The sequence below is a fragment of the Moschus berezovskii genome, chromosome 2 (genome assembly GCF_049115385.1).
Source record: "Moschus berezovskii isolate FMDL1 chromosome 2, NW_MosBer_1.0, whole genome shotgun sequence".
Classification (NCBI taxonomy): Eukaryota; Metazoa; Chordata; class Mammalia; order Artiodactyla; family Moschidae; genus Moschus; species Moschus berezovskii.
This window is the reverse complement of record NC_142461.1, coordinates 130986078-130997165: the sequence shown is the minus strand read 5'-3', so window position 1 is coordinate 130997165 and position 11088 is coordinate 130986078. Positions and strand designations below refer to the sequence as shown.

General features: G+C 43.1%; 1 protein-coding gene and 1 long non-coding RNA gene across 4 annotated transcripts in view; one reads left to right on the top strand and one right to left on the bottom strand.

The window, feature by feature from the left end:
- Positions 1 to 1350: 1350 nt before the first annotated feature.
- LOC148778623 (uncharacterized) lies at positions 1351 to 9765 on the bottom strand. Of its 2 annotated transcripts, XR_016035953.1 has the most exons (5): positions 9533 to 9765; positions 8757 to 8826; positions 7007 to 7128; positions 3454 to 4015; positions 1351 to 2802 (listed from the first exon to the last, which is right to left on the bottom strand). It is a non-coding gene; the product is annotated as an uncharacterized LOC148778623 (long non-coding RNA). The 2 variants fall into 2 exon arrangements; XR_016035950.1 differs by having other exon boundaries at positions 1351 to 4015.
- TFPI (tissue factor pathway inhibitor) overlaps positions 8750 to 11088 on the top strand; it is an 89828-nt gene continuing 87489 nt past the window's right edge. For both annotated transcript variants that reach the window (XM_055398614.2, XM_055398612.2), the window contains exon 1: positions 8750 to 8947. The gene's annotated coding sequence lies outside the window, so the exon portion shown is untranslated. The remainder of the gene's footprint in view (positions 8948 to 11088) is intronic.

Here is an 11088-nt window from a genome sequence, read left to right as displayed (position 1 = left end):
CCAGGTGGAAGATGGTAACTTCAGACTGAACACAAGATTCCTGGAACACAGCTCTGTTGTCTCACCACCAACCAATCAAAAAGGTCACAAACCCTGCAACCCTCACCCCAAATGTTGCCTTCCGTTTCTGGGGACCAGAGATGACCATCCTGTTAGGTCTCCTGTTTGACCCCTGTCTATTTCATCTCTGAGAGGGGCCAACAGTTTCAAACTAAATTGCTTTAATTACAAGGGTGAATGCTGGTTTCAGGCAAAAAATACCTTGACTTAGATCAGATAGAGACTTCTGCCCTACTAGGCAGGCCTACGCCCATGCACAGCAGGAAGAAGTTACAGAAAAAAAAGACCTCTGCCCCAATTCCCAAAAAGTATCTTGAGCATGAAGTCTCTCAGGGGGGAGTTGTTAGGGGAAGCACACTGAAACTGCCCACCCTGGCCAGGCCCTTTAGTTCACATGAGTTGTTTTATGACAGGAGATCCTGGTATGGAATTAATAAGCCATCACCAACTGGAAGAGTTCGGGAAAGGTTAAAAGGAGACACAGCGTGTCCATCCACTTCCCAGAATCCCTCTTGCTAACATCCATCTTGGCTGGGCATGCACCACCAGGAAAGACTCTGAATTAGAATGACTGGCCAAAGACAACCAGGAAACTAATCCCATCACCATAAAACCTGAGACTGCAAGCCACGTGGCAGAGCAGTTCTCCTAGGTTCCCTTATCCTACTGCTCTCCACCCGGGTGGCCTTTCCCAAAAAAATATCTTGCTTTGTCAGTACATGTGTCTCCTTGGACAATTCATTTCTGAGTGTTAGACAAGAGCCCAGTTTCGGACCCTGGAAGGTGTCCCCCTTCCTGCAACATTACTATACCAACAAAGGTCTTTCTTGTCAAAGTTATGGCTTTTCCAGTAGTCATGTATGGATGTGAGAGTTGGACCATAAAGAAAACTGAGCACCGAAGAACTGATGCTTTTGAACTGTGGTGCTGGAGAAGACTCTTGAGAGTCCCTTGGACTGCAAGCAGATCCAACTAGTCTGTCCTAAATGAAATCAGTCCTGAATATTCATTGGAAGGACTGATGCTGACACGGAAGCTCCAATAATTTGGCCACCTGATGTGAAGAACTGACTCATTGGAAAAGACCCTGATGCTGGGCAAGATTGAAAGCAGGAGGAGAAGGGGACGATAGAGGATGAGATGGTTGGATGGCATCACCGACTCGTTGGACCTGAGTTTGAGCAAGCTCCGGGAGTTGGTGATGGACAGGGAAGCCTGCTGTGCTGCAGTATATGGGGTCGCGAAGAGTTAGACAGGTCTGAGCAACTGAACTGAACTGAAGTCCTTTATTTGTACACTTACATGTATTAATATATATGTATTAATCCATTTACTACTTATCAATCCTAGGAACTTTTACTATTATTACATTAGGGAAAAAGAAACTGAGGCACAGAGAGTTAAAATAATTAACTACAGTTGCAAAGGTAGTAAGTAGCTGAGGAAGGGTTTACAGACTAGCAGTCTTTAACAGTCAGTTTCCCAGTCATGTATGTGTATGACTTTGTGACCCCATGAATTGTAGCCTGCCAGGCTCCTCTGACCATGGAATTTTGAAGTTACAATACTGGAGCTGGGTTGCCGTTTCCTACTCCAGGGGATCTTCCTTACTCAAGATCAAATCTGTGTGTACCCTGCATTGGCAGGCAGGTTCTTTACCTCTGTGCCACTGTTGTAGCCACGCGTTCTGGGAAACAAACTCACTCAGAAGGACAATGCAGATAGTGGAGTGCAGTTTATTACACCGGTGGGCCCATAGTAGAGTCTCCTCTTAGCCAAGGATCCTGACCAGTTTTTCTGAAAACCTTATATACCCTAAGTGTACCTGCCCAAACCTACCTCCCCAAATTCCCTGAAAGTAGTCTGAACAAAGGAAGAGAAAGATACAATCAAAGTTAACCCGTGATTCATATGCCTTAAGCCTAGGTAGTTAACAGTGGACAATTATCAATAGGCCTGTTGTCATACCCCAATAAGCATAATAGAATTTATGATTCTATTCAGTTACACAGATAATTAGGGTATTCTTTTAGGCAACAGATATCTAGGTACAAGCTCTGGGACTCTTCCATCCAGGCGGCCTGGTTTTCTATTTGGTATGTCCTTTCCGTAGATAGTGGCCATATAGCTCAAAGTTCACAATCTGGCCCAAGATGGAGTCCTGCTTTCAAGATGCAACCTGTTCATCTGTTTCTTCCTTCATTCCCCCCTCTTGATGCTCTTAATTCATAGTATGAGCATCATTCATAGGGATATATTGCACCCTGACTCTCCGACCTCCAATTTGGGAGAATGACATCAACCTTTGGGTTACAAAGTTCATCAGTTCAGTTCAGTCTCTCAGTCGTGTCCGACTATTTGCGACCCCATGAATCACAGCACGCCAGGCCTCCCTGTCCATCACCAACTCCCGGAGTTTACAAAAACCCACCTCCATCGAGTCAGTGATGCCATCCAGCCATCTCATTCTCTGTCGTGCCCTTCTCCTCCTGCCCCCAATCCCTCCTAGCATCAGAGTCTTTTCCAGTAAGTCAACTCTTCGCATGAGTTGGCCAAAGTATTGGAGCTTCAGCTTTAGCATCAGTCCTTCCAATGAACACCCAGGACTGATCTCCTTTAGAATGGACTGGCTGGATCTCCTTGCAGTCCAAGGGACTCTCAAGAGTCTTCTCCAACACCACAGTTCGAAAGCATCAATTCTTCAGCGATCAGCTTTCTTCACAGTCCAAATTTCATAATACACTGTAAAATAAAGGGTCCACAAACGACTATCAAGGCAACTATAACAATGGTAAATATAGTTTTCCACCAATCACCCTTCACCCAAGATAGGATCAAAGTTCAAAAAGGAAGATTATCCTCAGACATAACTTTTACCTGACCTTTCATGTCATCTAGGGTGGCTGATATTTAGCCAGATAAATCAGGAATATATACACAACATTCAACTTTATAGCACAGGTCCCTCTTTGTACTGAAACTATGGTTAGTCTCAAGATGATACCCCACAAGTCCTTGTAGCAGCAGTTGATTGTAGAGCTTCGCCTATTTTTCTTCTTTAAGATGATCTTGGTTTCAGGGGGATTAGTGTAGTCCACTCGGTGTCCTCCAGGTCTGCATGATATGCTCTCTTCACCCTCATGTGGTAGATCCTGGGAGTGACACCTGCAACTTTAACTGCTGCAGGAGTGGTTAGACCAACAGTATATGGACCCTTCCAATGCGGGGCCAAGGAGTTGTGTTTCCAGTCCTTGATCACACCTGATCCCTGGGCACAAATTCGTGGATCTCTTCCCCAAGGGGCAATGGCACTCTTTCTTGTACAAACTTAGTTACCGGATTTATTACCTTACCCAGTTGTCCCATCTGCTGTGAAATCTCAGCTCCCCTTACCTGAGGCAAATTTGTTGACACCTGTTTTATTATGAGAGGGGGACTCCCATTCACAATTTTGTACAAAGAGCCGTGGGACTGTGGGGGTCCTTCTGAGTCTGAGCAGAGCCGTCAGAAACAAGTCCACCCAGGAACAGTCAGTCTCTAAGATCCACTGGGAAAGCGTCTCTCTAAGTGTCCAGTTGGTTCCTTCCACCTTCCCTTAACTCTGGGGCCTATATGCTGTATGTAGTTTCCATTTGATGTTTAAAGTTTTGCTGACTTGTTATACTAAATCAGCTACGAAAGCCACGCCATTGTCCGATCCAATGCTGGTAGGAAATCCAAATCTGGGAACTATCTCCCTAAGCAAGCACCAGGCTACTTTTGATGCTCTTTCAGTCCGGGTAGGAAAAGCTTCTACCCATCCCGAGAACGTACATACTACGACCAGCAGGTAACGGTAGTGTCGGTGAGGTTTTATTTCAGTGAAGTCCACTTCCCGGTGTTCAAAGGGCAGCGTGCTTTGGTAAAAGGCCCGAATCCCTGGAGGTTTCTGTCTGTGCCGAGAGGCAGCATTGACCTGTGAGCAGAGAGTGCAGTTCTGAGATTTTGTCCTGCCTAGGGAAGAGAAGCAGGGAACCAAGAAATATTTTCAAATTATCTCTTCCAGTTTATCATGCCTTAGATGGGTCACTTGGTGTCTTTGGCTTACCAGAGTGGTTGCCAACTCCACTGGTTCCAATAATTTGCCTCTTGACAATTCCCACCATCCCTTTTCAGTCTTGATGGCCCCTTCTGCTTTGGCTAGTTGGTTTTGGGCTTCAGTGTATTTTGGAGAGTCTAGCGTTAGCTCAGGTAGCTCTGCCAATATGAGAGCTTTAAGAGCAGCCCTTGGATGCTTGTTTAGTGGTCTTAAATGCCAGTCTGTTCCCTGAGCCCGGGGGGTATCCTGTTTTTGACGTCCTCAGCAGTGTATGACTGCAACCCTTTCTGTTTCCCTGGCACCATCTAATAGGGTCTTAATTTCTTCCTTATTTTTAATCTCCTTTTCACTAGCTGTCGAAGGCCTCTCTCCTTATACAGAGCCCTGCAGTGTGGCAAAAGCATACCTGGAGTCTGTGTAAATGTTTGTCGTCTTACCTTTTGACAGCTGGAGGGCCTGGATTAGAGCATATAGTCTGGCCCATTGAGCGGACCTGTGTGATGGCAGAAAGCCAGCCTCAACGATGGTTTCTTCCATGACTACTGCATATCCTGACAGTCATTGTCCTTGTTTCACCAGGCTGGTGTCATTGGTGTACAGGACCAAATCTGGGTCCGGGATTAGCTGGTCTCTCAAGTCAGGTCTGCTGGCATAATTCCTTGCAATCATGTGAGGGCCCACCTTCTCCCACAAGAAAGAGAGTGGCCAGATTCAAGGCCTGACAAGGCTCAGTAGTAACATGGGGGTTCTCACATAACAGTCCCTGGTATTGAGTAATCCGGGATGTTGACAGCCATTTATGGGGGTCCCTTCGTAGGAGAGTGTTGACCTCATGCGGGACTTTTATGAACAAATCTTGGCCCAAAGTCAGCTTGGTTGCCTCCCGGACCAGTAAGGCAACTGCAGCAACTGCCCGTAAGCATCCTGGCCACCCAGTGGCAACGTTGTCCAACTGATTAGAGATAAGTCACTGGTCTGTGCTGTGTCCCCACAGTCTGGGACAGCACTCTGTAGCCACCTTGTCCTTTTCAGTCACGTAAAGAGTAAATGGCTTAGCAAGGTCTGGCAGGCCCACCAGGTTTGAGTTCTATTACCAGTGGGACTTGTTTTGCAAGCCTGGGAGGGTTGTCTTCCGCCCAGACCTCAGGGAATTGTTGAGCTAATTCTCTCTCTTGACTGTTTAGCCCATCCGGTTTCCTTGCCGGGAGATTGTGCAACCTCCATTGATCTTGATGGGTTACTGAGAGGAAGAGTAAATAGGTGGTTGAGCCCACTCGAACAGTTTTCGTGGGGGGAAAGGTCACTTGTGCCCCCAATTTAGACAGCAAGTCTCTTCCTAACAAAGGTACTGGGCATTCAGGGATGTATAAAAATTCATGAGTCACTTGGTGTCCCCCCATCTGACATTTTCAGGGTTAGGCTAGAGACACAAAGGCTGCATTTATCACCATCTGAGACCGAGGAGCCTCTGGCTGGGTCTATTGGCGTATAAAGTCTATAGGCCTTGCACAGTCTTTTGCAGAACTCAGAGGGTGATTCGCTTGCCCTTTGAATCACTGGATTCAAAGATTTTCGGGACCCCCTCTTGAGACCTTGTCAAATAGCGGCCCGATATCTCTCCAGGTGGCCCCTCCCTTCCTCTGTCTTACAGTCCCGACTGGGCCTCTTATGGGTGTGGCTAGTTCTGCCCCCCACTGCGGGTTTGCAATCCCCTCAGGTGCCATTTCCCTTAACCATTTTCTGGCCTCAGTTAGGATCCTGTGTCTTTCCTCAGTGCTGAAAAGGGAGACTAGTAGTTGAGTTATGTCATCCTATGTAGAGTGGTGGGTTCGAAAAATAATCTCCATTAGCCTAATCATGGCTTGTGGCTTCCCCGAGTACAATGGAGCGTGTCTCTGCCAGTTTAATATATCTGTAGAGGAAAATGGCTGGTAATAATAGGCTACAGGGAGCTGATGGTAGTGCCCCATGCGTCCTGAACCGGAGGCTGTTGTAGCTCTCTGAGGGGCCTCTGTAGTGGGGTTTGTTCCCCTTGTTCCTTGGTGGAACACAGCCTCTGTCTAAGTGCTGTGTTTTCTTCCCCCTTCCCATCAGTACTCACAGGGAGAGGTGGATACAATTCTGGAGGTCCAGCTGAGGTGGAATTCTGGGGGCATTGACCAGAGGTCTCCATTGCTGGGATTGGAGCCTGCTGAAACGGCGGCTCTACGAACTTGGGGAGAGCTGGCAGAGGAGTAGCAGGTGCTGTAGGAACTTCACCTGGCCTTGGGTTGGGCATTAAGGTGGCCTCTGGTCCTGGTGGAGCACTGGGAGGCAGGCGCGTCATTATCCAGTATGGGGGAGGGGTCAGGTCATCCCCGTCCAAATCTTGTAGAATTTCCTTTTTTATCATCAGTCAATTTTTGTGCCATTAATATTTTTCCCTTTCCCTTCTGGATACGGAACCTTGTCCAAGTAGGAAGGTCTTGAGCTAACCCTCACCATGAATCAATTTATGGATATTGATCCAGGTGTCCTGGCTCTCCTTTGACTACTGAATAGACTGCTTCCACTATGTTTAAGTTCATGGTGTTCTCTGGTGGCTCTCCTACTCCCAAAGGGGGCCATTGGACCTCACAGAGTATGTGGAGGCGGTTAGGCTTCTTCTTCACCCCATAGTCTCCTCCAAATCCCTTCTTTAAATTTTTAATCATGCACTCCAATACAGTTTCACTTCCCCCTATCTTGCTTACCTTATCGGACATTCTTCTACTTTTCCTTTTCGTTCTCTCTACGAAGTTCTCAGTACCCTAGGTACTTCTGATATTCCCACTCAATGACATTTAAATTGCCTTTCTGCCTCCTTAATTGGGGTGAGAAGAGCCTTACCTGCCAGATCCCAGAGGGAGAAGAGGGATCAGCGTGTCTTCATCTGCCAGTCAGCACAGCCGAACCAGAACACCATGTGATCCAAGACTGTTAACTTTTAAAATCCATTCTGCTTTGGTGGACTTGATCAGGTGCGGATGAAAATACAGATGGGTTAAATACCCTATGTCCCAGGTCATCTCTGGAAAAGCCAATTTGTACTCACTTATGTATCCCCCTTCCTTCTAGCCTGACAATTCCGAAGGGGTGAAGAATTTCATAGCAGATGGGACACCTCCTCAGGGAGGGCAGAATACGAGCACACAAAAATCAAGTTTCTTCTCCTAAAAATCCCCTGGCAATTGCTTGGTAATATTTTTTCAAAAGATGGCAGGGACACCACCTCCTAAATGACCTTCACAAATTTCCTTCCTAAGCCTTAGCACGCTCGTCAACCTGTGCACCAAGCAATCACCGCCTTCCTATTCCAGACTCCTGTGGGTCTGTGCCCCTTCTAATCCTTCCAAGGGGGGTGATCAGGCCCCCTCTTCCACCCTGCCAGGTGGGTTCCTCCTCACCTGAGAGCTCAGTTCCCCTGCCGTCCACTACCTGCTAAAGTGAAAGGTTCGGGAGTTGAGAAGCAGAATCCTTCCAGAAGGGCGAGGCGCCTTCCCCCTTCTAGAAGATTTGAGCCGCAAGGCCTCGGAGTAGTCCCAAATGGGACTTGACTCCTCAAAGTGAGGAGTTTCCCAGTTCATGCACCAAATATTGTAGCCACGCGTTCTGGGAAACAAACTCACTCAGAAGGACGATGCAGAGAGTGGAGTGCAGTTTATTAAACCAGCGGGCCCAAGGCAGAGTCTCCTCTTAGCCAAGGACCCTGACCAGTTTTTCTGAAAACCTTATATACCCTAAGTGTCCGTGCCCAAACCCACCTCCCCAAATTCCCTGAAACTCGTCTGAACAAAGGAAAAAAAAGATACAATCAAAGTTAAGTTGTGAGTCATGTGCCTTAAGCCTAGGTAGTTAACAGTGGACAATCAATAGGCCTATGGTCGTACCCCAATAAGCATAATAGAATTTATGATTCTATTCGGTTACACAGATAATTAGGGTATTCTTTTAGGCAACAGAAAGTCTAGGTATGAGCCCTGGGTCACTTCCATCCAAGGGGTCTGGTTTTCCAGTTGGTATGTCATTTCAATAGATACTGGGCATCTAGCTCAAAGTTCACAATCCGGCCCAGGATGGAGTCCTGCTTTCAAGATGGAGCCTGTTCTGTCTGTTTCCTCCACCACCTGGGAAGCCCATCAGTCTACAACTGACAATACATTATACTGGCTCTCTAATCAAAGGGAATTTCAGCAGCCCTCAGATTTTTTCATAAATATAATGACAATGTAGATGAAATAACTAGAAGAGAAATAAAGTGCTAAAAAGGCTCCCTTTATTAAGTAACAATGTAATGACAAATAGGCAAAATTTTAGAAATATATAGCACAAGGGGGGAAAAGTGGATTTTTGAAACTAATTACAAAAAGAATCCTGGAAATAAAAGAAATAGTAATTTTGAAATCTTAGTGTCAGCTGATTCCTTTGTTTCCTCCATAATAGAAAAGGCTTTTGAATAGTTTGACGAAATTAGCCTAAAAAGAGTTGCAGTGACCTAAACAGGAAGCCTGGCTGTTCTCAGCTGCGGGTGTTCTCAGAGGCTCTTCTTTGCTCCAATAGACAGGAGCGACTTTGGGCTGGATAAAAGTCAAATTCTTACCTCGCCCTTTCACTGCGGGCAGGATCAGATTGCATTTCTTTCATTATTCTCCACGCCCCAGTTTCTCCATCTATTTAAAAGAAGAAGTAGAAAAGATAAATTCTCTCTTCGATGCATGGAAGGGAAAACAAAATGAACTCAATTCTGCTTTGAAAAAATCTTTCTAAGAACTTTCTTCAGAGATTTTACTCGTGAGTACCTGGCAATAAATAACCTTTATTTCTTTTTACTGGAGGAAAAGCAGGGTGCTGAGAGGCAAACACTTGTAGGAGAGGACCATTGTCTATAACCCTACAATGAAAATTGACCCTTCTCTGTAAATAAACTGATTGCAGTGCGAAACTAAATTCTCAGCATTTTGCATTGAATTTTAAGCAAATATATTATTTTTTTTAAGTTGGTGAGATGTACCCTTGTTTATAATTTTAAGCTTGGATTGGCAATTCTTTACTAATTGTGCTTTTATTGGAATTTTCTGAACTTTTTTCAACCTTTAAATATTATTTAGTAGCATATAAAGAAATACAATAAGACACTGACAGTCTTATGTTTAAAGAAAGTTCTTTCATTGCCATCAATTGGTGATGTTTAAAATAAGGTATAAACAGAATTCTTGTTGCTATTTCATTCCAGCATTAACTAATCTCAAAATATTAAGGAAATACTTTACAAGTCTCCGAAGACAAAATCTCATATTCTAAGATAACAAAATAAGAATAGACAGGATTGCACTATATAAAGTACAATTATGTGAATGAAAGCAATAGATTACATACCTAATATGATGTACTGTCGTATTCTGGTTGCTTATAAAATGATATTAAACTTTGCTTCTGGTAGTAAAGGAAAGCACATAATATAGAAATACACAACCACAGAACTATAATGAAACAAAAAAAATTATTTATGTAAAATGCTTATTTGTATGAGTATTAATGAAAAATGAAAGCCAAGAGCAGTGCTGTGCAGGAAAAGAAAAGAAAAGATAAGCAACAGCCACACTGTGACTCAGTGCTCTGGAAATTAGTCACAAAATGACTTTGTATGTTTGTGATAACATAAATATACAGGGCAGAACCCAAGCAGGAAACACGCAGCCCAAAGAGTCATAGTTTATGTGTAAATGCATAATATTTATATCAGAGGTTAAAAGTTATATCCATTTTGAGATATTGCAGAGTTTTTTAACCTAGCAAAATCTTTCATAAAACAGTTTTAGAATTCTTATATATATATATATAATACAGTGCATGATAATTTTAAGACGTATAATTTATATTTTATTAATCTTTAAACTGAAGGGCAAAAATCTCTGAAAATGTTTTGGTGTGTGAAATTTTAATTAGGCACGTATGGGTTAATAAAATGATACAAAGTGTCCTTAGGCATCAACAGAGATGGAATACTCTTAATATGAATACAGATACTTAACTCTGGAGATCTAACAATATAAATGCATAGATCTAAGAGTAAAACTTTAAAATATATACTTTTAACAATTTGAATGGTTATATGGGGAAGCCAAATTTGTCTTATTCGGGTAACCATAAAGTCTTAACAGAGAGCTTCAATAATATCTCTACTATTAATAACTAGGTTCCTTTCTCTATTAGGTATGCTGACTTGTGCAAGTTTTGTTTTTTTTTAATAGTACAGTTTTATATCTTTAAGCTTTTGTTTTATCTACAATGACTAGATCAATACCCCTTTGGGAAATGTGGTCTTATTCAAATGCATTATGCCATCAGCTGATGCTTGCTTGTTCCTAATTCTAGGCTTTATTTTCTTATTGCTTGTACAACTATTTTGCCTAGAATCTTCTAATATAAGCAGTATTGCTAAATTTACAAATGATAATTTTTGAAATGGAAAATTGTTTTGTATCAAATTATAGTTTTCATAAAACTAATTTACTTCTTTCTAAAAATTAATTACCTGATCTTAGTTATCTACACTATTCAAATTCAAAGCATAATTGGACAGATGACAAACTACTAGAGGAAAAAAGCCAAGATGAAAAGACTTTATTAATTCCCAGAACACCTAGCAATCTAACCAAACAGTAGATGTACTAAAGATTCTTTAGGAATGGTTGGTTTATTAAATTGAGTGTCACAAACTCTTAATACAGATTTCAATTCTCTACTTAATAGAAGAAAAAAATGAAAATAAGCATCGTTGCCCACAAAAGGTGGGGTGGGGGAGTAGGAGAGATAATATGAAAAGGAAAGGAAGGTACTCAAGATAGAGTTTTCAAAAAAATCTTGTTTGTTGGTATAAAGTGAATAAATTCAATGATAATATTGATTAAAAATTAGTTAATTTTATCAGT